The following is a 24,202-nucleotide window of genomic DNA, read 5'->3' as shown; positions in this document are numbered from 1 at the left end:
AATACACAAAATTAAGCAGTCCCTGCAAAATTCCCAGGGCAAGGGAGAAACGTGCACGCAGGTTTCCCAAGCCATTCAGTGCCTAAGGGAGGGGTCCCCATTCATTTCTGGGTCCCAGTGTTTACACACACACCAAGTGTCAGTCACGCTCTAGGCTAGGGCCCTGCCCATAAGCCTTTCCTTGTTGAAGTGATCAATTCCGATTCTTGGCAATAATCCCTTTAAAAGGCCAGCTGCTGCTGTCTAGTCACTGATGCCAACCCTTTCCAGGTGGGAAAAAAGAAATCAATACAGCCAACGCCTAGATGGAGAGGCAAATTTAAAGTATAAGGCCCTGAGAAAGGCCGGAACCCAGAGAGGGGGAAGGGTCCCGTGGCTCCCCGGGGTCAGGCAGGAAGGGCGCGAGCCGGGGGGAGGGCCAGCCCTGCAGGCGTGGGCGCGCGGGGACTCTTATTCTGACACGGGATCCGCAGCCGCCGTCGCCGTCGCCGCGGGGTTCAGCGCCGCGGCCCGGCCTGCCCGCGACCCTCGTCTCCCGCCCGGGACCCCCGCCCCGCGCGCCCACGTGCCACTGCCCCCATGCCCGTCCCGGACGCTCGGAAGCTGCACCTGGCCCCGACTCTGACCCCCAGAGAAAGCGCAAGAGGAAGAGGGGCGACGCCGCGACTTTCTGGGACCCCCGCCCGGCCCGGCCCCCACGTGCCCGGGCAGCGTCGGAGCGCGGAACTTTCCAGGGCAGCGCGAGGAGGACGCTCCCGGAATACAAGGAGTAGAACTCGCTCGCTCTCACTTTTCCACGCTCGCATCGGGGTCCCTCACAGCCCCCAGACCTTCCGACCCTGACCACCCCACACCGCCCCTGCCGCTCCAGTCTCCCTCACGCGACCCCGGCCCTGACCCCAGCCCCCGCCCCCCGCCAAGTTTGGTCCGGAACTTACCGGGCCGCGGGCCGGCCGGGCCCTAGGACAGTGTGCGGATTCAAGGGGCCGCGGGGCCGGGGTCAGGGTCGCCTGCGGGGCCGGGCGGCCGAGGGGCTGGGGGCGCTTGGCCGCGCGCGCTCGCTCCGCCTGTGGGGCCGCCCGGGCCCGCGGCGCTCGCTCCGCCGGTCCGCCCGCCCGCCCGCGCCGCCGGCCAGATAATGCGCCCCTCGGCCGCACACATGGAGCCCGGCGCCGGCGTCACCGCCCGGGACATGCGCACCAGGTCAGCGCGCCCGGCCCGCGGCCCCCAAAACACCGGGGAGCTCTTAAAGGCGACGCCGCCCGCCCGCGCCCGGCTGGGCGGGGCTAGACGGTTTGTGGGCGGGGCCTGGTATTGGTGGGCGGGGTCAGTTGACCGGCACCGCCCCGGAAGCACCGCCCCTCCCGACCGCCCTCCACGGGACGCCCTGCCCCGTGCGCCGGTTTCCCACGAGGGCTCGGGCGGGCTCCTGTAGCAGCGCCGAAGGGTCGTCGCCAGCTCACCCGCGCGGCACAGCCGAGCGGGCCGCGCCCAGGGCTGACTCACGGCGCGCTCACTGCTGATCTCGCTCCAACTGGGCTGCGAGACATCCAGCAACTGCTTCTGAAAACCGAGGTTCGAATGCCACCCCCGCGGGGTCGACACACAGAAGTTCCCCTCCAGGGGATCGGCAAAACCATAATTCTCCAGCTCAGTAAAGAGAGTTGTACAAAGTAAGCGCCAGACCCACCCACTTAAAAACACTTAAGAGATGACTGCTTTCCTTCTCCAGTTACCTCCCAATCTGCCCCGTGCCTCTAGGAGAAGGTGAAACCTCCCAAGAAAGCAAATCTGCGCCCTTCCCTCTGCAGTGACGTGGAGGAAACACGGCAAACAGTCTAACCCGAGAGGATGGGCTTTGGAGATATCCAACTACATAAAGCAAAATACAATTTTAATAGGGAAAATAAAATATCTTGTATTCCAAGAAGCTCTCAATATCAAGGTTAGGTTCTGAAGAATCACCAAAAAGGCCCTTCCCAAGTTCTTTTTATGAAAGTCAAGTCGCTCAGTCGTATCGACTCTGCGATCCCGTGGACTGTAAGTCTACCAGGTTTCTCTGTCCATGGGATTCTCCAGGCAAGAATACTGGAGTGGGTTGCCATTTCCTTCTCCAGGGGATCTTCCCGACCCAGGGATCGAACCCAGGTCTCCTGCATTACAGGCAGACACTTTACCCTCTGAGCCACCAGGGAAGCCCAGGGAAGCTCTTTTTATGGCATTTATACAAATAATTCAGGATGAGACACCTAGTTAACACATCCTGATACATATTCATCAAGTGAAACAAAGTTTCACCAAACATACCTTTACCACTTGAAATGTACTGATATTTTTCTACTTCATTTTTTTAAAGAGAATCAATATAATTCTGACCCACAACTGGTCTTGACCCCAAACTTTAAAAACAATGTAGAATAAGTTTTACAAATAAAAAGTTTTCTGCCATGTTTCACACACCCCCCCCCCCCCCGCCCCCGCCCTCAATAAGAAGTTCAAAAAAGCCCATTTTAATTGTGAGTTCCATACCTAACTGGCAACTTTTTGTTGCTGATTCCACCCCCTGCTGCTAAGTCACCTCAGTCCTGTCAGACTCTGTGCTACCCCAGAGACAGCAGCCCACCAGGCTCCCCCGTCCCCCAACCCACCCAAAAAATCTTCCAAGGGCTTAAAGCCAATATCTGGTACAATCTCTCCAGGGCCAAAAGAGAAGCATTCCTCAAACTAAAAATGATACAAAATACAAGTTGTTGGCCCGCAGACACCTTGCCTGACCCAGTTTTGTCAACAATTTGCTTTGCTACAAAGAAATTTAAATGTTCAAATTCAAAAACCAAACAAAAACATTTTATTCTCAAACAGGTAACTGGGTAGAGGAATGCAGAAAAATCCCTGATCCCAGAGGCAAAGGTAAAGCAAATATGATCTTCACTCTAATTTGGCAGCTCTGTATTTTGAGAACTGCTTTACTCAACAATTAATCAGGTGATGTATATTAAAGCAATACAAGCAAAATATTACCTCACTGCTCCTCAACTGGGTCGTGATTAATCCTACTTAATTAAATACAGACACAGCAAAGTGTGGTCAGGTGGGAGATCCAAGACTTGAGCCTGACATAGGGATCCCAGAATCTGAGCTGGCAAACCCTGTGTCAATCACCCAGGTGACAACCATCCTGTTTTAAAGAGGAAGGCATCAGCTGTGACGCAGTAATGACACGGCCCCATGGACTGAGATGCGAATTAGTGACAGGTGGTCCTCCAAAGAATAGTGCCAACTTCTCTGGCTGGCAAAGGGTGATAGGAAGAGAGGACCAAGTGTGTAGATGGAAAAAGTGATGGTGAATCCAGACCTGTTTGGAGTCCCAGATGCTCAGGTGGGTGAATGCTGATGCTGCTTGGCTTTGAGGCCTTGTGCCATAGTACTGGACTAAACAGCAAACAGTTCAGCTGGTGATTAAGAAATATGCTGCAATCACCTGCAGATGCCATTCTAAAACTGAAAACACTAAGAGACAAGTAGGGCTAGAACTATGTTTCTCTTGAAGTTTTTTCCCTCTGCCCTAAGAACAGGCAGTCACTTAATACTTATAGATGCCAGTTAACATAAAAACACTTCTGTTATTAGGTTAAACAAAATTTTCTGCCAAATTCACTTCATATCGTTCAGATCCTTGCTAATAATAGCCAACCCTCCTTCCACCCTAACCACTGAAGAAATATTCTAATTATCGCTCTAATGTACTATTAGATAAACTTCCAAACACCATCTGAGCTAAATTCCTGTACAACAGAGGGACTGACGAAAAGAAATTTGGGCCAAATTCCATGTTCGTGTCCTCATTTATAAAGCAGAAATTCATCAAAGGCTCCAAAATAGTGTGAAACTGAAAAGGAGTAGCATCACCTACTGAATGTTTAAGGTACTGTACTTTTTGGGGTTTAATCAGAAAATTGAAGTTTCTGCTGGACAAAAATTTAAGATGTCTTACGTGATAAACAAGAACTGGATTTTGTAGGCTGGGGAGCCTAGAGGCACCAGCTCAACAAGTTCACAGGCTGGTGGCACAGAAAGACACAGAATGATTTCAATGCAGAAAATGCATTTGTAGGAAAGACAGGACTCACAGAGGAAAGGACTGCTCCCCTCCCTGGGAAGGGCTCTGGGAAATCTTTGCGGATGTGACATTTGAGCCAGCTCTTAATGGATGGACATCCTAGGCACCGAGAATAGCAGAGGCAAGGGGCCAGAGCTGGCTACTCCTGGAGTGGCTTCGGCGCAGAAAGGGCTGAAAAGGGGTGGATTCATTATCCTTTAAACTTTCTAGTTGGCTTTCTCTCTCAGAATGCTTAAATTCACAAGCTAAGCAGCCCTAGTTATGAAGACTTTAACCAATTTTCAGATTGCCGCTATCAAACAGTGATACTAAGCTCCAACTTGTATTCTAAGACGCTCTCCAAAGAATAAACAGGTTGTTCATTCAAGTTTAAAAAAAAAAAAAAGGGACTTCCCTCATGGTCCAATGGCTAAGACTCTGAGCTCCCAATGCAGGGGACCCGGGTTGGATCCCTGGTCAAGGAACTAGCTCCCACATGCTGCAACTAACTCCCAGTGCAGCCAAATAAAAAATAAATACATATTTTTTAAAAGGCACCCTTATGACAAAGAGCACTAGACTTCCCTGGTGTCCGGTGGTTAAGAGTCTACCCCTGGTCCGGGACGGTTCCACATGCTGAGGGACAGCTAATCCTGTGCACAACTACTGAGGCCCGCAAACCCTGGAACCTGTGCTCTGCAAAAGAAAAGCCACAAGGAGAAGCCAGTGCAACACAACCAGAGAGGAGTTAGCTCAATGCAACTAGAGAAAGCCCGCGTGCAGCAACAAAGACCCAGTGCACCAAAAATTAATACATAAACACAGACATAAATAGTTAAAAACAAGATTATTTAAAAAGAAAGAAAGCAAAAGAGCACTGACTGCTTTCCACACTTTGCATTTTTAGTACTCTAAAGTCTAAAACTATTTTCATTGAGTTTAGAGACAATATAACCACAGTCTCTAAGAGGATTATTTTTAAGTTTCTTATTTCACCCCAAATTCATATTCAGATGGTGAGATTACAAAGCAATTGGGTTGGGAAAGGAAAAGATTCGTTTCTATGTGAATTTCATTTCCCTAGTACGTTGATATTTTTTGTACGTTCTTCAAGGACCAGAAAAGAGTTAAAGAGGATGTACTTTAAGAAAAATACAAGACTCCCAACACATTACAGCTGCTACCACAAATGTCACTGTTTAAAAACAATCACAAAAAATAAAAAAATAAAAACAATCACAACACTTTTACACTAGTCTTGGAGTTTGTGGGAGATATCAGCTCCTGTTTGCCTCATCCCAGGAAAGCTCTCTGAAGTGCAGCTCTCTGGAGATGAGCCGCCTTGTCAACACGTGTTTGAATATCCTTTCTAACCACGACTCTGAGCACTTCGTGTCAATGCAACATAGAGTTCAGGCTCCGTGTGTTAGTCTCTGTGACCCTGATGATACCCCTCTATTACAGGGTTCTGAGCACAAGTGCTTCCCTCAAGGGTTAAATACAAACTGCTAAGAAGTATCACTGTGACCCGTGAACCGGAAGTGTATCTCCCACTCTGTCTTCATCTGCATGTGTCACCAGTTGGCAAGGAGTATCTCTTTTGTGTCTATACATGGCTGACAAAAAAAAAAAGCACACCTAATTTAGATCTATTTTAAGTCTTTGAAAAGTTAGTCAGTGAACCATGTTTTCTATGAATTAAAGAATTAAAAGGGAAAAAAATCAGAAGACGACCAGGAAAAAAAAAAAAAAAAGTGCTATATGACAGTCTTAAGTCTAGAAATAAATCTATTCAAACCCGCTTAACAAAGAAACTGTTAGTGACATCATTCATTTGCTAATAAACATCCTTGGTTTAGACATGAAGACAAACATACTTTAAAACCTTAGTATCCAGTTCATACCTCCATCTCCCAGTTATTAAATGGCTGATCTTCCAACCTGACATAGGAAGGAGGAAAACATTCCTCCCAAAGTTTTCCTAATAGGATGAGTACTTGCCGCCTCCACTGGTGCCCAGCATTTTACTATAGAAAATACATGAGGTGGGTCTTTCTAGTTTTCTCCCTCACAGCTTGCCCTATTCCATGCTGACCTAGTCAAGCCTACAATTTTACCAACTCCTGGTTTGAGACCAGTAAAATCTTTTCTTCAAATTTGGGTCAAAAATCAACCTTCACCATATGTAAAATATATAGACAATGAGGATTTGCTGTATGGTTCAGGAAACTCAAACAGGGGCTCTGTATCAACCTAGAGGAGTGAGATGGGGTGGGAGATGGGAGGGAGGTTCAAAAGGAAGGGGACAGATGTATACCTATGGCTGATTCATGTTGAGGTTTGACAGAAAACAACAAAAATCCTGTAAAGCAATTATCCTTCAATAAAAAATAAAATTTTTTAAAAATCAACCTTCAGTATAGATACTTTAAGAGGATAAAAATAAACTTGAAATCTCTATAAATATAAAATATAAAGCCTAAACCTTGAAAATGTCATGCAAGTTAAAAAACTGTTCTGCATGTTAAGAATTTTAGACCAGCTTAGGGCTTCCCTAGTGGCTCAGTAGTAGAGAAGCCACTTGTCAATGCAAGGGACGCAGGTTCAAGCCCTGACTCAGGAAGATGCCACATGCCACAGAGCAACTAACCCAGTGCACTGCAACTACTGAGTCCGCACTCTAGAGCCCGGGAGCTGCAACCACCGAGACAACATGCCACAACTCCCGAAGTTGTCCCGCGTGTCCAGAACCCGCCTTCCGCAGTGAGATGCCAGGGCACTGCAACTAGAGCACAGCCCCACTCACCACAACTGGAGAAAAGTCTGTGCGGCAATGAGGACCCAGCACAGTCAAAAATAAATCAATACAGTTTTTAAAATAAATTTTAATGACAATTCTCAAAGAAAAGAAAACATTCAAAAACAGGGACTTTCCTGGTGGTCCAGTGGCTAAGACTGCGCTCCCAGTGCAGGGAGCCCAGGTTCTATTCCTGGTCAGGGCACTAGATTCCACATGCCACAACTAAAGCTCCTGCGTGCTGCAACTAACACTCAGTGCAGCTGAAATATATAAATGTTAAAAGAAAAATCAGAAGCAGTCCCCATTATCTGTCCTCCATGTAGACTGCATACTATTACAAAGACAGTCTGTACAGTCTGATTTCACTAGCCACCACCGGTTTCTGATTGAAAATACTTATTCAGAGGTCAATTTAAATACAACTTTATAGTTCAATCTTGAATCCTACTATGACACATTTTATAAGACTCTACTTTTGAAGGTGACTGAGCTTTTCTTGCCAAAGGTGCTCCATTCAAACTGATTTTTAAGTGAGCATAACCACCTCAGGTCAAGAGAATTCACCAGACTGTTTTTCACATCCAGGTGCTTGATGATGCCCATGCTGTTCCTCTCCCGTGAATGCCCAGTCACCTAAAAAGGAGCTCTCCACATTTCCCCTTCCCTTGCAGGCTCTCCAATCCATCCCTCCTTCCACATTCCAGTTGCAGCATTTTGCTGCACTTTCCAGTTCAGGAACCTCTCTTTTCCTAGCAGCATATGAGGGCCACTGTATCCAGCCAGGCGCCTAACCCTTAACAAGTTAAATGAGCACTCCCATCACACTCGAAGGTAAGGGTTTTACTGTAACATACTGCAGGCGCATAGTGTGTAAGTTTGAGCCTTTTTCCTAGTCACCCTGTCATGCTTCAGAAGGCACGGCAAGTCCACAGGATATACCAAGGTGATGCAGCGGTGGTGGCAGCAGCAGCAGGGGCAGTCTAAGGCTACAGTGAACTAAGGGAACCCATTGGGAAAAACCAGCCAATCCAGGACCCTCCAGCTCAGGGGTCCCCAGCCTCTGGGAATGCCTGATGATCTGAGGTGGAGCCGATGTACCAACAGAAACAAAGTGCACAATAAATGTAACGCGCCGGAATCATCCCAGAACCCTCCTCCTTCCCTCCGGTCCTCCATGAAACCAGCCCCTGGTGCCAAAAAAATTGAGAACTGCTGCTCTAGATCACTGGCCCTCAGTCATAAACAGCAGCCTGTGGCCCCAACATGGACTGGTTTGCTCTTAGGCAGTGTTAACTGCCATTGGTAGCTATTGGGTGCCAACCTCAAGAGGAATAGCCAGCCTTGGTATGCTTCTATAACAATTACCTTTACTGTTGTTCTTTAGTTGCTAAGTCGTGTTTGACTCTTTGCGACCCCATGGACTGTAGCCTGCCAGGCTCCTCTGTCCATGGGATTTTTCAGGCAACAATACTGAAGTGGGTTGCCATTTCCTCCTCCAGGGGATCGCCTGTTTTGGCAGGCGGATTCTTTACCACTGAACCACCCAGGAAGCTACCTTTACTAAGCACCTACAACAGTCTGGCTGCTTGCTTCGTGCTTACCATCCCCACCAGCAAATGAAGAGACTGAGGCTCCAATGTTAGGCCACTTTCCTAAGGGCACAGAGCCAGCAAGTGGCAGAATCTGGCCTTCTGGCTCTAAAGTTTCTATTGCACACAGGGCCTCCCATGGCACTTTTTACCAAGCAGTAAAGACAAATAACAGCAAACGATTATCCAAGAACACACTCTTGCAGAAGGATCTATCTACTGTCGCTTCCGTAAGTTCTATACACATCTCCAGAGCAGCCTTTTGCAGGCAAGCTACTGCAGGGAACCTTGTGATAATGCAACAGGAAACTGTCCTGTTAACCACCCTGCCAGACAGTCCTGAATCTGTGGGTACATGAGCTGGGCCCCCAGCCCTGCTAAGTGTAGGTCCACTAGCTCCCAGCTCTGACAGAGCAGCTTACTGAGCAAAAAGTGAGAGCCTAACATGTTTTCTATGCTCACACTGGAGCCTAAGAACGCAGCCTGGAGGGCGGGGAACAGGAAGTGAAGAGAGAGCAAGCATCCACTTCCCAAGGGCAGCAGAGCCCAGAGGTGGGAGTCTGATCACGTGCACAGTTGCAATACTTGTCCACGCCCACTTCCGGCCTCGGCTTTCCTCTTCACCTCAGAAGTCAGTACTTGGGTGGAGAGAAAGGAAAAGAAGACTACCAGGAACTCCTTGTAATATGCTCCCTCTCCCCTGGAACCTGGGCCCTGAATGAGTATCCACCCCTGCTCTCTGGCTCCACCCCTCACAAATACACTTACTTAAGAAAAACACCTGTCACATGATTGCTCTACGTGGACTAACATCAAATCTGGACCACAACACAGGAAAATCAAACTAGTGCTTCCCCAGTCCCAGTATAAGAAGGAACCGTAGGGCAGAGGGAACTCCGCCAAGAATACTACAAGATAAAGCAACTTAGCTCTTCGAAACTCACCTTTCCATTGCCATAAACAACAGCCAAGTACTACCCTTGTCTGATTTTTTTTAAGAGATTCCAAATGACGCAAGAGGACATTTAGAGTTGTGTATCTCTTTGCATATCTGGGCTTCCCAGGTGGCACTAGTGGTAAAGAACCTGCCTGCCAGTGCAGGAGAGAGAAGAGACATGGGTTCAGTCCCTGGATTGGGAAGATCCCCTGGAGAAGGGCACTGCTGCCCACTCCAGTATTCTTGCCTGGAGAATCCCACGGACAGAGGAGCCTGGTGGGCTACAGTCCATAGGGTCGCACAGAGTTGGACAAGACTGAAGCAACTTAGCATGCATGCATGCATCTCTTTGCATAATAGGCACTGCCATGAAGAAATACCACGGGATTCCAAAAACACATTGCCACTAGCTTCAGGAGAAGCAAAGCTGAAAATGCTCTGGGAAATAACCGTTCCAGAATCCCTTTTGTTTCTCCAAGACTATAGCCCCAGTCATCCTGGATCAACTAGTGCCAAAAGCCAACAATCAACTGGGAAAACACCATAATTTCTGCCTTCTTTCAGAGGGAGGAAACAGAAAAAAAGAGTCCAGTGAGGAAATTAGAAGGGTAGTAAGGTTTCACTTCCAAACCTTCAAGAAACCCTACCCCAAAGTCTCAACATCCAGGGATATTCTCAGAGAAGCCCTGAGATAGTCGTTCATTTATTTGTCTCTGACCAGGACTTAAGGTCCTAGAGGCCTGACTGCATCTCTCTAGCCAGCTCACTGCCAGACTTCCAGCACCGAGCATGGTGTGCCTGGTGCATCACTGGCGCCCACTTATTGCTGAATTATCTGCTGGCATAGGAAGTTATACCAGCCAGAAGATCTAACACTTTCTATTTTCCAATTCAATTTAAGTTACATTAAAAAACAAAAACCCTACCTTAGGGCCACACAGGAAAACTCGTAGCAAGTTAAGCCCTTACTTGAGTGTTCAAACGTCCCTTATATGCCAGTTTGGAGGGATAAATTCATATCCAAGCAACACACCCATATAGACAAAGGCAGACAGTGTGCAGAGAGGATAATGTCAAACTTAAAACTAGAAATTCAAAATAACAACATCCATTCATTTGAATAGAACAACTCCATAGAATAGTTTCCAATTTCGAAAGAGGTCAGCTTCTTTCTTATCATCAAAATCCCGCAGGGATTTAATGCCCCCCAGTGCTGTCTCCAACAGGAAGGAAATCCTGACTTCCCCAGCTATTTCAGTTACATAAATCAACAGTTTATCATCCAGAGTTAGAAGCTGGGCAGTGTTGGGACCCACATGCCTTTTAGAGCAGCCTACCAACGGATAACCACGTTACATTACATCTAATGAATGTACCTAGATCAATATCATTTCTAACTATCCAAGGGTTTTTATTGCTGTAAGGATCTTTCAATTCAAAAAAAAAAAGGTTTAAAAAACTTCCTGTTAGATAAAAGAGATGAGATGGTGGCGCCACCATCCACCAAAGTGAAGTCTGTGGTACATAAGAGACATAATTTCAGAAGGGATAATAATCCCTTTAAAGTTCTTAACCTTGTGTTTTATATTTTAAAAATAATAAACTTTGCTCTTTTCCCATATAATGGAATAAATGTCCTTAAGATAATTAAGAGAAATTTAAGACTGGCAGATATTTCTGAGCTTCAACAGTTAAATTCACTGTGTGTGTATGAAAAAGAGAGGGAGAGGGGGAGTGGAGGGCAGAGGAAGGGAGAGGGGATATTTTTTGGAGGGAACCCTTTTCTTCTAACTTGGGAGCAATGCAGTGGAGGCCTAGCTCAGATTTCTCACTCACTATTCCCCTGCAACCCAGGGTGTAGCTATCAGAGACAAGTGCCATCTGTCCCCACATGAATAAGTGAAAAAGGCTGAGCCCAACTCATCAGGCCCAATTTTAAGGCTTTCACTAATTGCTAAGAAAAACAGCTTCTCAGAAAAAAAAAGTGTCCTGCCCATTCATTCCAGTCCCCATCCACAGAGGTTGAGTTAGCACCTCCACAGTTCTCTGGATATTTGGGACCTCAAGGTGAATTCTGATCTCACGGGCACTACGCTACACACTCAATGTACTATTATTGTGTGGCAACAAATGCCTTTGTACATCACGTTTGCAGTCTTTTGTCCCCAAATCTGATCCATTACCCAAAAAGAATGGTTTGTCTTCCAAGGTTCTAATATAAGAAGAGATCACTTATCGGGTTGCACATCCTTCAGTAAAGCGGTCCCAAAATCTGGCCTAGGATCCTATATGGTTCACCTTCCTTTTCTTCCTACAATTCAAGTTTGTAATAATCTTCTATCCGGCCTGTGGTCTAATTATAGTAATATATCTCCTTGTCCTTAACTCACAGGTTACCCCGTTTTACAGAGGGAGAAAGCAAGGCCAAGGCAAACACAAACCCCTGCCACAAAGCCAATCTATCTCACAACTGCTATCTGAACGTGGAAAAATGCTAGACCCAGATAGGCAGTGGATTTTGCAAGAGACAAGTTTCTTTCTCTTTGCTCTTCAGGCATATTTAGCCTTGGCAAAATATCAAATGCTTCCTGGTCGGGGAGTCCAGGCCAGAACCATAGTCTCCTGAGCACAACACCCAACCTTTACTGCACACCAACCACGTGCTAGATGCTGCGCTGGCTGCCTCCGGCTCATTATCCCAGATTCATTCATTCACACATCTAGGAAGCACTTCCCATCTGTAGGCACCTTCACACATATTCACGGAGATGTGACCCCCCTCAAATATTTAGTAATGTGCTAATCTTGTGCCAAAACTTATCTAAGGCCACACAGCTAGGAAGGACAGGCCCAGAATCTGAATCAGGTCCTTCTGACTTCAAAGCTCCCCCTTCCCTAACCCTGCTGGTCCTGTGGGTTTCATTTCAAATAATAAACATGTGCCAGCACTTCTCTGCCCTATCTCAGGACATCTTAAGCCCTGAGTTCCCCACCATCTTCCTTTTCCCTTCAGGGCAGTGCCTACAGCTGACCAGGAAGAGGCAGCAGAGAAGCAACCAGGTCTGGGGCAGCTTCCTGCCTGGACTTGACTACTGCAGGAGCAGAGGGCCCAGGAAACTCTCCAAGCCCTTCTCCACAGAAGAAAATAGCTCGAGTTGAAACTTGTGTCCACATGGTCCACCGACAGATTTAGAACTCAAATTATAGCCTCGGCAGGAGTCTTCACAAAGGACGCAAATTAAGCAAGACCCAGATGGAAATGAACAGGAGAGAGACAGTCTTAAGTCAAACTGTAAAGTGAACTGCAGTTCTACCAGTCAGAGGGAAGAGCTGGTTGAAATGCTAAACCAAACAAGTTCAGCCTATATTTCGGAACTCCAGGAACATTTCTCCCCACGTTTTTAGCCTGAGACTTGTGCATGGACACGAAGTGGTTACAAGTTACTCAGGTTTCAAATTGAGTTCATTCCTGTCCTTTGGACCATCTCTCAATGCCAGCATTCATCAACTTGGGCTCCAGAGAGCTCTGCGTTTGGCAAAACAGATAAAATTAGCTACTGGAGTGAACTTGGAATCCAGGGTGGGCCACTAAAATAAAGTACACATGAGATTTGTAAAAGCCACGTAAAAACTTCCTTTGAGCCAAGCTGAAGTCACCTAACTTAGAGAAATGAATTCAAATCCCCTGTTCTCTGCCTCCCTTCCTCCCTTCCTTGATCGAAGGTGACCCATTTCCTGCTTCTTGCCTTGCCTTTCAAACCAGAGTGTCCCACAAACTGAAGATCCACTAGAGATCAAGGGGTAAATGAATTGACCTCAGGAGAGAAAACACAGCAGGAAGACCTGAATGAGCGTTTTTTTTTTTTTTTTTTTCTTCTTCTTCTCCTTTTGCAGGGGTGGGGGTGAGTTCTAGCGTGCAGAGGAGGACTGAGGATGGGACAGGAAGTGGGTCAGTCCCACAACATGAAGGTGTGATAATGGGGTACAGTGCTCCAGCCCTGTCCGTCCTGTCTCTGCACTGGCCTGACAACACTGTAGTGGCCCCATAACTCAAACATGGAGTAACCACAATTGTCATTTGACAACAGCTCTTGCTCCCCCAAATCTAGCAGGCCTTAAAGGATAAGAGAAAACAGCGTTTTGTTTTTTGCCTGTCTCCCAATTTCCCTTCCAGCCACAATTTCCCTCCAGGTCCTCTGAAGCTGAGGTAAAAATTCAGAGAATACCCCTAATCTGGCCAGAAAGAAGACTGAAGGTGGGAGGGGCATATTTCTGATCTCTCCTTCCAGAACAGAAGTTGAGTACCAAAAACAGAAACAGGGGTCTGAAGTTGGGGTCTCAAAGGAAAAGTGAAGGAAGAGTTTTTGCATTAAAGAATCAGGAGGGAAACCTTAGGAAAGGGGAAATGTCCTCAGGCAAGTGGAAGGAGAACCCCTGGGAATGGAGGGGGACCCTTCAGAGAAGTGAAGAAACTCATTCCCTCTTCAATCAGAGAGAGGGTATCTTGAAAGAGTGGAGGCACACTTCAGGGATGTGAGGAGCCTAATAAAGTGGGACATTTCATTTTAGGAGGAGAACCTCTGGAGAAGCCAGGGACCCCTCCAAACACTGCGGCACCCATAGATTAGCAGGAGTCCCCACAAAATGTAAACTGTTTTGGAAAAGTGGGGAACATTTCTTCAGACAAATGAGGATCCAGTCATTAATAAGAGCACTTTGGAGTAGTGGGCCCCTCAGGAAAATGGAGGTACTCATCAAAAAGTTAGGGGTCCCATCAAAAGTGGGGACAACTCAAAAAAGTGGGGAACACCTCCAAGAAGGATTCTGACAGAAGCAGGAACACCTCAGATTAGTTGAGGGGAGCCAAGGGGGAGGCCACCCAAAGAACTGGGGACAGAGAAGCAGGGAGAGCAACGCGGAAAGGTAGGGAGGAAGGGGAACCTATGAAAAGTAGGGGACGCCTCAAAAAAGCAAGGGCAAAACAGGAACACAGTACACAGTGGGACAACAGCTCCGAGAAGCAGGGTTCTCCTTAAAGAGGTGGGGGTCCCCCAGAGAACTGAGGGGCAGGGTCCCCTAGAAACAGGGGTATCTCCTCAGAGAAGTGGCGGCCCCTCAGCGAAGATGGGGGTCGGTCCCAGAAAAGGAGACGGTCCCACATAAAAAGCAACCGCTCGGAGAAGCAGGGGTCCCCTTAGAGAAGTTCAGAGGAGGTGCCTCAGAGACGCGGGGCCCTCAGAAAACGGGCCCCTTAACGAAGCAGGAGGTCCCTCAAAGAGATGGGGCACCCTCAGGGAAGGGAGGCTCCCCTCAGAGAGGCAGGGTCCCTTAGAGAAGCAGGTTCCCCCAGACAAGAGGGTCCACGCATGGAAGCGGCCCCCTCGGAGAAGCGGAAGCCCCAGAGAAGCCCGGGGCACCGGAAGCCGGGGACCCGCCACCAGCGGCGTCCGCCCCTCACTCACCGAAGTTGCTCGGCGCCTCTGCGGGCGGCTGCTGGGCCCCAGACGGCCTCGGGTGGCAGGGTCGGATCCCGTCCGCTCGGGTCTCGCGGCGGCAGCTCCCTCAGGTGGCGCCCGCGGCGGCGCCCGCGGCGGCGACAGGACGACGGACGATCGACCGACTGACTGCGCGGGCGGCGCGGAGCGCGTTCGGGCAGCGGGGGTGCGCGTGCGCGCGCCGGGGCGCTGACCCCGGGCGGGAGGAGCCGCCGCGCCGCGCTCGAAGCCGCCGCTTGGTCTCGCCGCTCCGTCTCACACTGAAATTGCCCGCTTCGCAGCCCGGCTTCCCCGGTTGCTAGGCAGATTTCGCCTCTCACACTTCCGGGTTGAGGCACGTCTCACCGAGTGGCGGCGCCGCAGGCCAATGAGGTCCGGCCAGGGTTCCCGGGATCCGCACCCCGGAGAGGGTGTGGCCAGCCTAGTGACGGACAGCATTCGGCGGCCAATGAGCATACGGGCCGGCTGGCCCTCGGGATCGCGCCGGGGGCTTGGGCGGGCCCGAGGAGGCGGGACAAGATGAATGACATGCGATTTGCCAATGGGAGAGTGGAGCGGACCTCAGGTCCAGTGAGGGCGCTTCGGGGGCGGGGCTTTAGCTTCGGGGCAGGAACACCGCGAGGGCGGGGCGTGAGGACGAGTCAATCCGTGGTCGGCTGCTCGGACACTGGCGGGGGGTTCTGCCCGGCTACCCGGCGGCCGACAACTGTCTGGGCAGGGGGTTCCCCGCAGTGCTCAGCAGGGGCGCCCCACCCACAATGCACCGGAGGCGGCTTAGGCCGGCCGGGCGTGGAGCGGTTACGCCGGGCAGTGGGCGGGGCCGCATGAGGCGCGCTCTAAGGACTCTGGGCGAACTGTGGCCAGCTCTTGTTCCCTAGGGGATTCGTTGCCCTGGGCTCTCTTCTGACTAGAGTCACGGGTTCGACCCTCTTCTGAGGAGAACTTTGAGGAATCTTACCCCTGGCCCCTCTTCTGAGAAGAGTTTTAGCGATTCTTGCTTTGCCCACTTTTCTGAGAATTGCCAGGATAAGAATGATTGTGTTCTAAGAAAACTTGTAGGGATTCGGGCCCCTGTCCCCTTTACTAAGGACAATTTGGAGGCCCTCTGCCTTTCCTGGAGAATATTTAGTGAACATACCCTGCCTCTTTTCTGAGCCCTAGTGGTGGCCACTGGCCTTCTTCCTCCCTGGTCTGAGGGCCAGTGGGGGTTGCATGTCCTTGGCCTTCACTTCTGAAGATAACTTGGGAAATTCATAACTTGCAAGTCCTTCCTTCCACCAGAGGAGAAACTTGGAACTTAAAGCACCCTTCCTCTCTCCAGAGAGAAATTGCAGGAAACTGATGGCGCCTCATCCTTTTTACTCAATAATTGCCGAGGAGTTGTGCTCCCTGTGCTTTTTCTAAGCACTGTTTGAGTGTTGGAGAAAGAGCTCCTCTTTTCCTAAGAACTGCAACCATTTGACTCCTCTGCCCTAGAAGAGTTATCCATTTAGCTCTCCTTCCCTTTTTTCTTTTTTTATGAGAATTTTTCCAAGCAGCTGTCAGTTCTTTCCCAAGGGTCGAATCTGTGGCGCTTCCTAATTCTGTCCCCTATTGGGCTGTTCATTTCCACTTTTCTGCTCTACTGAGTGGGACCCTTCCAAGAAGCAGTCCTTTTTCTCACCTGTCCCCAGACAAAACTAAGCAGTAACTAAACTCTGCTGTAGCATCACCATGGCCTACCAGGTGTCTGAGGCTTTCACCTCTGTCTTCCCTCAGCCCTTGTGAACTCCTCCCCTGATTTATCCCCAAGGAGCCCAGTTAGACCCTTTGCATGCAGCCAGACATCCATTGAATTGAAGGGGTGAAGAAGGCAGCCACGAGAAAGATCCACAACACTCTGAGGATTCAATATGTCAAACTGTTATCGCCCCCACCCCACCCCACCCCCACCGACCTATGCACAGAAATATGCAAGACGCTGGGATACCTCAACTACAGTATGGAACTTGGGAGCCAGTATGAACACAATAAAGGGAAATAGGCCTATTGGACAAGGCAGACTGTTACACTAAAGAGATACCAAGAATAGGTTCTAGGAATGTAGAGGAGGAAGTGATTAAATGAAATAATGGATGTGAAAGTGCTTTATAAACCTTGAACCACTGTTCCCTTGTAGAAAGGATTATTGTTATTGTTACAAGTGAGCTGACATTCCTGGGAGAAAAGTAAAAAATAAATGCTGAGAAAGTGATGGGAGGCTTGGCAGAGAGCCCTGTGGGGCCTGATTCCCTGAGTGAGCTCAGCCTGGACCTAAGTGGTAAGGCTGACAGAATCCTTGGCTAGGAAGGGAAACTTCTGGAAACATGAAGACACCGTGTTCCCAGGGTGCCTTGTTTGTACCTCTGTTGTAGCACTTGCCACATTCTGCTGCTAAGTCGCTTCAGTCGTGTCTGACTCTGTGTGACCCCATAGACAGCAGCCCACCAGGCTCTGCCATCCCTGTGATTCTCCAGGCAAGAACACTGGAGTGGGTTGCCATTTCCTTCTCCAATGCATGAAAGTGAAAAGTGAAAGTGAAGTCGTTCAGTTGTATCCGACTCGTAACGACCCCATGGACTGCAGCCTACCAAGCTCCTCCGTCTATGGGATTTTCCAGGCAAGAGAACTGGAGTGGGTTGCCATTGCCACATTCTACAAGTGTCTAAAGCAGTCTGGGTGGACAGTAAACCCTTGGACTATGGTGACTGGCAGAGCTGGGCTCGAACCCACACCTGTCACTCTCTAGCTAGGCCAGTTACTTCCCGTGCATGCATGCTTAGTCGCTCAGTCGTGTCCAACTCTTTGTGATCCCATGGGCCGTAATCCCCCAGGCTCCTCTGGCCATGGGATTCTCCAGGCAAGAATACTGGAGTGGGTTACCATTTCCTACTCCAAGTTACTTCCCTTAGCCATATCAAAAAAGGGAACACCAGTTCTCTACAGGTTGCACTGAGGTTTGTGAGCTCCAAGTGCCTTGTGTGGTACCTGGTGTGCAATAGGACTTGGGAGCTTTTTGTTTCATTCCAGTCACTAACCAGGATGCTTTCTGAGAGCAAGAATACAGCCTTATTCATTTAAGTAATCCCTCAGTGCTTTTATAGTTCTGAATTGAACTGGGATCAAAGAGCAGTTCATTGTCCAACCCCTTCATTTTATACAGGAGAAACTGAGAGGCCCAGAGGGCAACTGTGACTTGTTCACATCCCACTGGCACTTGACGGCTGAATCCTAAACTTGCATCGTCTTAATCTGTTTTGGCCTCTGTGCAGGAAAGATGAGAAGGAGGGAGACCTGTGCCCCTGATCCATTGTGCAAGGCAGAGTTGTGGAAGAACCCAGAATTCCCTGGGCCTAACCTCTGTCTCAGGCAATTGTGAGAAGCTTCTGAAAATAGTTCTAATAGAGTCCCCAGACTCAAGAGCAAAGGGCAAGTGGGGGCCTTGACCAGGGTCAAGGCTACCTAAATTAACTTTATCAAAGGGAAATTGCAAATGAAGTGAGGTTATTAATATTTCAGAGCTACTCTATGTAATTTCCAGATTGATCCCTGGAAATGTCAGGACATATAATTACATCTCACCTTTTTATTTTAAGAATGCACAGAATTTCTCAGATTCTCTGGAGAAAGGGGAAAAAAAAAAGCATTGCCTGGAGGAGGAAATATTGGTTGAATTAAGAGATGTCAATGAAATCTGGAATTCTAAGCATAAACAAGAGTCCCATTTGGCTGGAAAATTATATCTTTGAAGAATCAGAGGCAAAGGCAAATGGCATTCGTTGGAGAGAGTGAAATGACCCACCGAAATGGATGACAGGAGCACAGCTTCTGATATTAAAAAAGAAGAGCACTCAACTCATACCAAGCATGGGCTTTCCTTTCCACACTGGTAGCAGTGATTGCATCTTTCTGCATCAAGGCGTGTCCCTTCCTGGATCTGGGAAATCATGTGGGCAAACTGGCTAAGTGACATTCACATCCAAATAGGGGAAATGGGAACTGAGCCAGGTGAGTGCACAAGCGGCGAGGGAGCAAGGCCTCGGCAGTAGTTAGAAAACCGAGGACCTGGGGAGCTGCCACCCTGCAGAGACCTTCTCTTGGGGTCGTGGTCCTGGACAAGGAAGAGTACCAGCTGACCGTGAGTAGAAAGGGTACTAAGCACAAAAATCAAAGCCCACAAGTGTGGCTCAGTGATTGTGGCAGTTCAGGAGCACACAGGTGCACACCCCTCCATCATTGCCTCCTAGGATTCTTGGATTGCCTAATTCATTTGGGTTTGCCAAGCACTATGAAGTCCACCTGGGAAGCCCAGGTGGTAAAGCTAGTGTTAAAGAGCCCGCCTGCCCGTGCAGGAGACATGAGCGACTCAGTTTCCATCCCTGCATCAGGAAGATCCCCTGGAGGAGGGCATGGCAACCCACCGCAGTATTCTTGCCTGGAGAATCCCATGGACAGAGAGGCCTCGCAGGCCTCCATAGGGTCACAAAGAGTCAGACACAAGTGAATCGACTTAGCACACACACACGCATGAGATTCACATATCTGAGTTGCTAGTCTACAGAAACATGCATCATTCGGCCAGTCCACTGGAATCAGCTTTGATTCTCCCGGGGATAGGGTGGTAATAAGTCAGTTCCTTTGGGGAGGGATAAGTTAGGAATATCTTAGTCCCAGACACTGAATTTGAAACTCCTGCTGCTGCTATTCTGTGCAACCCTGTGAACTGCAGCCCACCAGGCTCCTCTGTCCATGGGATTCTCTAGGCAAGAATACTGAAGTGGATTGCCATGCCCTCCTCCAGGGGATCTTCCCAACCCAGGAATTGAGCCAGGGTCTCCTGCATTGCAGGCAGATTCTTTACCATTTGAGCCACCATGGAAGCCCTATTTTTTTTTTTTTTCATTTAAAAAAATGTATTTCTTTTTGTCTTTTTTTTTTATTTAGTTTGTGGAAGCCCAGTTTAACTCTAGTATATGTAAAATAGATAAACAACAAGGGCCTACTGTATAGCACAGGAAACTATACTCAATATTCTATAATAACCTTTAAGGAAAAGAATCTGAAAAAAAAAAGATACATAGGTATGTATATGTATAACTGAATCACTTTGCTGTATACCTGAAAGTAATGCAACATTGTAAGTCAACTGTGTGTTCTGGGCTGTCCTAAGTCACATTGGGCTGCCGTGCCCTCCTTCTGGGGATCTTCCCAACCCAGGGATCGCACCTGTGTCTCTTATGTCTCCTGCATTGGCAAGCGAGTTCTTTACCACTAGCAGTACCTGGAAGTGAAGTGAAGTGAAGTCTCTCTGTCGTGTCCAACTCTTTGCGACCCCATGGATTGTAGCCCACCAGGCTCCTAGGTCCATGGGATTTTCCAGGCATGAATACTGGAGTTGGTTGCCGTTTCCTTCTCCAGGGGATCTTCCTGACCCAGGGATCGAATCCGGGTCTCCCGCATTGTAGGCAGACGCTTTACCGTCTGAGCTACCAGGGAAGTCCTGCAGTACAAGCAGTACCTGGGGAGCCCTGTAAATCAACTATACTTCAATTAAAAAAAAAAAAAAACAGTCAATCCCTGTATCCAGAGAGAAATAGACACCACTAAATCAAGATGTTGGCCTATGATGTCTCCCTGATTCCCTAAGAGAAAGTCAAATAGCGCCTGGACTATGCGGGGCTGGGGAGTTGCGGGGGGAGAAGCCGTGTCCTATGCATTGGCTGGCGGATTCTTAACCGCTAGACCACTGTGGAAGCCCTCCTTTTTCTATCTACTCTTTGCTATTTCCATTTCTACCACAGATGCCTGGACTACCGTGTGCAAACTGTCGGACTAATTTCTCTTAAATCATGGACCACGTGACACCCTACTCAAAACACTCTGATTTTTACAGAGACTGTATTGCATTGCTTATATAAATCAGGAAGAAAAAAAAATTTTTTTAATGATCTCCATCATCAAAGGTAAAGATTGAATCCTGACTTAATGTTTTAAGCCCTCTACTTGCCCCTTCTTTTCGCTATAGTTTCTTCCTGGATGCTTTCTTCAAGAATGCTATCTTACATTGATTAATGCAAAATTTTCCACATTGAATTCCAGGGGACATCAGAATGACTCAAGGGACTTTTCCTGGTGGTTCCGTGGTTAACACTACACCTTCCAATGCAGGGAGTGCAGGTTCAATCCCTGGTCAGGGAGCTAAGATCCCGCTTGGCTTGCTGCCAAAAAACCAACAGAAACAATATTGTAACAAATTTAATAAAAACTTTAAAAATAGTCCACATCAAAAAAAGAACAGTCTTAAAAAAGAATGACTCAAAATATCAGTAGAGATTTTATGATGATTTTCCCTGCTTAAAAAAAAAAACAAACAAACTTTTTTCAGCCAGAGAATTTGGCTAAGCCTTTAATATTGTTAATACATGTTGTTATGTTATATTACAACCCTCCTTGAGCATGTGATGTTTCCTTTTTTCCTAAAGTGAAAGTGAAGGTCACCCAGTCGTGCCCGACTCTTTGTGACCCCATGGACTGCCAGGCTCCTCTGTCCATGGAATTCTCCAGGCCAGAAGACTGGAGCGGGTAGCTGTTCATTTCTCCAGGGGGGTCTTCCCGCCCCAGGAGTCAAACCCAGGTCTCCTGCATTGCAGGCAGATTCATTACCAGCTGAGCCACCAGGGAAGCCCTTTTTCCTAAGAACATCTGTTAATATTCTGGCAAACTTAAAATCAGTAGCACGTGGTTCATAGCTTGAATGGGGCTGGCTGGGCATGTTGCCCCGTCTGAGCCAGCTTCTGCCTCCCTGATTGCCTCTCCGCTTCCCGGAAGTTGTATGAGATCAAGGTACACTGCCCCATTTTGGAGGGGAGAAAATTGAGGCTCAAGGGTTTTTATTCAGCTAGGGTCACAAATAAAGAAAACCAGAACCTAGGTTTAAATTCCAATTCTGAACAAAATCTCAGACTTTCATAGTCTTTCCACCTACTAGGGCAATAAGCATATTGGTAACTAACATTTTCTGTTTATAATCCTCATTTTTGTACATTTTACATTAAGTCACTACAGAGAGTATGTAGGCTGGCTTGCCTTTCCCTCTTTCCTTCTCTTCCTCCCTCCTTTTCCTCCTCTCTCGTCCTTCTCTCCCTCTCTCTCTTTCTTTTTTTCTCTTTCTCTCTCTCTCCACTAGATAATACATTCCCAAAGGACAGAACTACATTATTCAAAATACTAATACTTATAATAGATACGTGCACACATTTAATATACGCACAGTGGAGACGTTCCTGATGGTCCAGTGTTTAAGACTCCATGCTTCCACTGCAGGGTTTGATCTCTGGTCGGAGAGTTAAGATCCCACATGCCACGTGGTGCGGCCAAAAATAAAAATACACACACACAATGCTCGAACTATGAATGCCTGTGTCATCCGCTTTTTCTGAATGCCTGCTCATCTCTCCCCTTCACATCTTCATGTAGATAATCGAGTGTTAAGAACTGTTAGAACTGAGAGGAAGTTAAGCAATCAGCTAGTCCATCTTCAATTTCCCAAATGCAGAGTGCAGAGAGGGTATGACTTGAGCAAGCTTGGCATCAAGGCAAGAGCTGAGCCAATCCCCTGGCAGAGCCAGCCTGAATCTCAAAGTCCACAGAGATCCGCTGCACTTAGCTGCTGCTAAGTCGCTTCAGTCGTGTCCGACTCTGTGCGACCCCATAGACGGCAGCCCACCAGGCTCCCCCGTCCCTTGGATTCTCCAGGCAAGAACACTGGAGTGGGTTGCCATTTCCTTCTCCAGTACATGAAAGTGAAAAGTGAAAGTGAAGTTGCTCAGTCGGTGTCTGACTTTTAGCAACCCCATGGACTGCAGCCCACCAGGCTCCTCCATCCATGGGATTTTCCAGGCAAGAGTACTGGAGTGGGGTGCCATTGCCTTCTCTGCCGCTGCACTTAAGCAGTTTCTAAACTCCAGTGGAAGAGCAGGTGGCGCCCCATCTCATGTCTTGAGTGGAATTCAGGAGTCCTCAGGGAGCTCTGGGCAGTCACAGGCCATGTCCTGTGGGTCACTCACGTGTCTTTGTGAGGGAAGTTTCTTTGTCACTGCCCAGCTGCTTCCTGCCTCCATATTAAGGCCTCCATGCCAGTCTGCAGGGAAGCAGCCTCAAGGTTCTCTGACTTTGGCTCCCACCCAGACCCTGCCAGGCTCTGCTGCTTCCTGCAGCAAGTCAGCCTCTCACACATCTGCTCACCAAGGTCCTGGTCCTCTTTATGAGAATTCTCTTCTGGGCTGTTGCCGAAGAATGGACAAGAGAGTTAGGAGACAGACGTTCTCCCAGACATATGGGAACTATAGGAATGTGTCTGGTCAGTTCGGATGCTCCCCTCTTCCTTCTCTGTGGCGGGCATGGGGCTGGCCTTGGGTGGTAGCAGGATGAGCAGTGGGGATGGAATGAAAGAGCATACTTAGTGCCTCCGTCTTATTTTGTTCTTTTGGACAAATAACCTTTCAAAAGTTCTGTCGTTCATTGGTATATTCATTTATTCCACAAATACCTGATGGGCCCCTAAGGAGGGCTGAGCACTGTGGGGTTAGAGTAGTGGGCAAAGGCACCAGGCATAAGGCGTCTCTCCCTGACCTTGGCCCTCTGGCCTGCTGCCCCTCCCCCACAGGTAGCTGCTGTCACCAGTCTCTTGAATGTCCTTCCACAGACGTTCTATTCCACATGCAGATGTACAGGGTCCACTTTGGTTTTCCATACACACAGTATCACACACTCTGATCTTTTAAAGCAAGTGTTCTGGTGGGCAGTTTTCAAGTTGCCCCCTCAATCAGTGACCTGGGACTGTTCTAGAATGTTTGAGAACTGAGCATCTTTAGCCCAACATTGCTCTTCAATATAGAAAGGGTTGCAAAGAGTCCCACATGACTTAGCGACTGAACAACAACAAATAGAAAGCCCTAGAAATCCCTGCACTGGGGCCTGAGGGGGAAAAGTTCCTGGATCCTTGGAGTAGAGGTCTTGCTACATGTCTGGGGTTAGACAAAGCCGAATCACAACTTCAGCTTAGTTCTGGCAACAAATGTATCTTCTTCCTAGTGTGGGGAGTCACTAGTGCCCCCTGTCTGGAACCTTCACTCCTGTTACAAGTGATGCAGCCAGCCAGGAGCTTGCAGCTTAGGGGTAGGTGGGGCTGGGGCAAGAATTTCAGTGCAAGGGCCCAGGTTCTCCACTGGAGCCATCACAGGCCTGCGGTCTTGGAGTTCAGGA

At 48.4% G+C, this 24,202-nt stretch overlaps 1 protein-coding gene across 5 annotated transcripts in view; it reads right to left on the bottom strand.

Annotated features, from left to right (window-relative positions):
• GATAD2A (GATA zinc finger domain containing 2A) overlaps positions 1 to 15,264 on the bottom strand; it is a 98,472-nt gene extending 83,208 nt beyond the window's left edge. For 2 of the 5 annotated variants that reach the window (XM_027548400.1, XM_027548398.1), the window contains exon 1: positions 14,888 to 15,264. The gene's annotated coding sequence lies outside the window, so the exon portion shown is untranslated. Of the gene's footprint in view, positions 1 to 938; positions 1,042 to 14,887 lie in introns of those variants that run through there. The other 3 variants (XM_027548397.1, XM_027548401.1, XM_027548399.1) reach the window with 2 other exon arrangements.
• Positions 15,265 to 24,202: the final 8,938 nt, after the last annotated feature.

This window comes from Bos indicus x Bos taurus, chromosome 7, assembly GCF_003369695.1.
Source record: "Bos indicus x Bos taurus breed Angus x Brahman F1 hybrid chromosome 7, Bos_hybrid_MaternalHap_v2.0, whole genome shotgun sequence".
Classification (NCBI taxonomy): Eukaryota; Metazoa; Chordata; class Mammalia; order Artiodactyla; family Bovidae; genus Bos; species Bos indicus x Bos taurus.
Note: the sequence above shows the minus strand (reverse complement) of the source record. Positions and strands in the feature narration are given on the sequence as shown.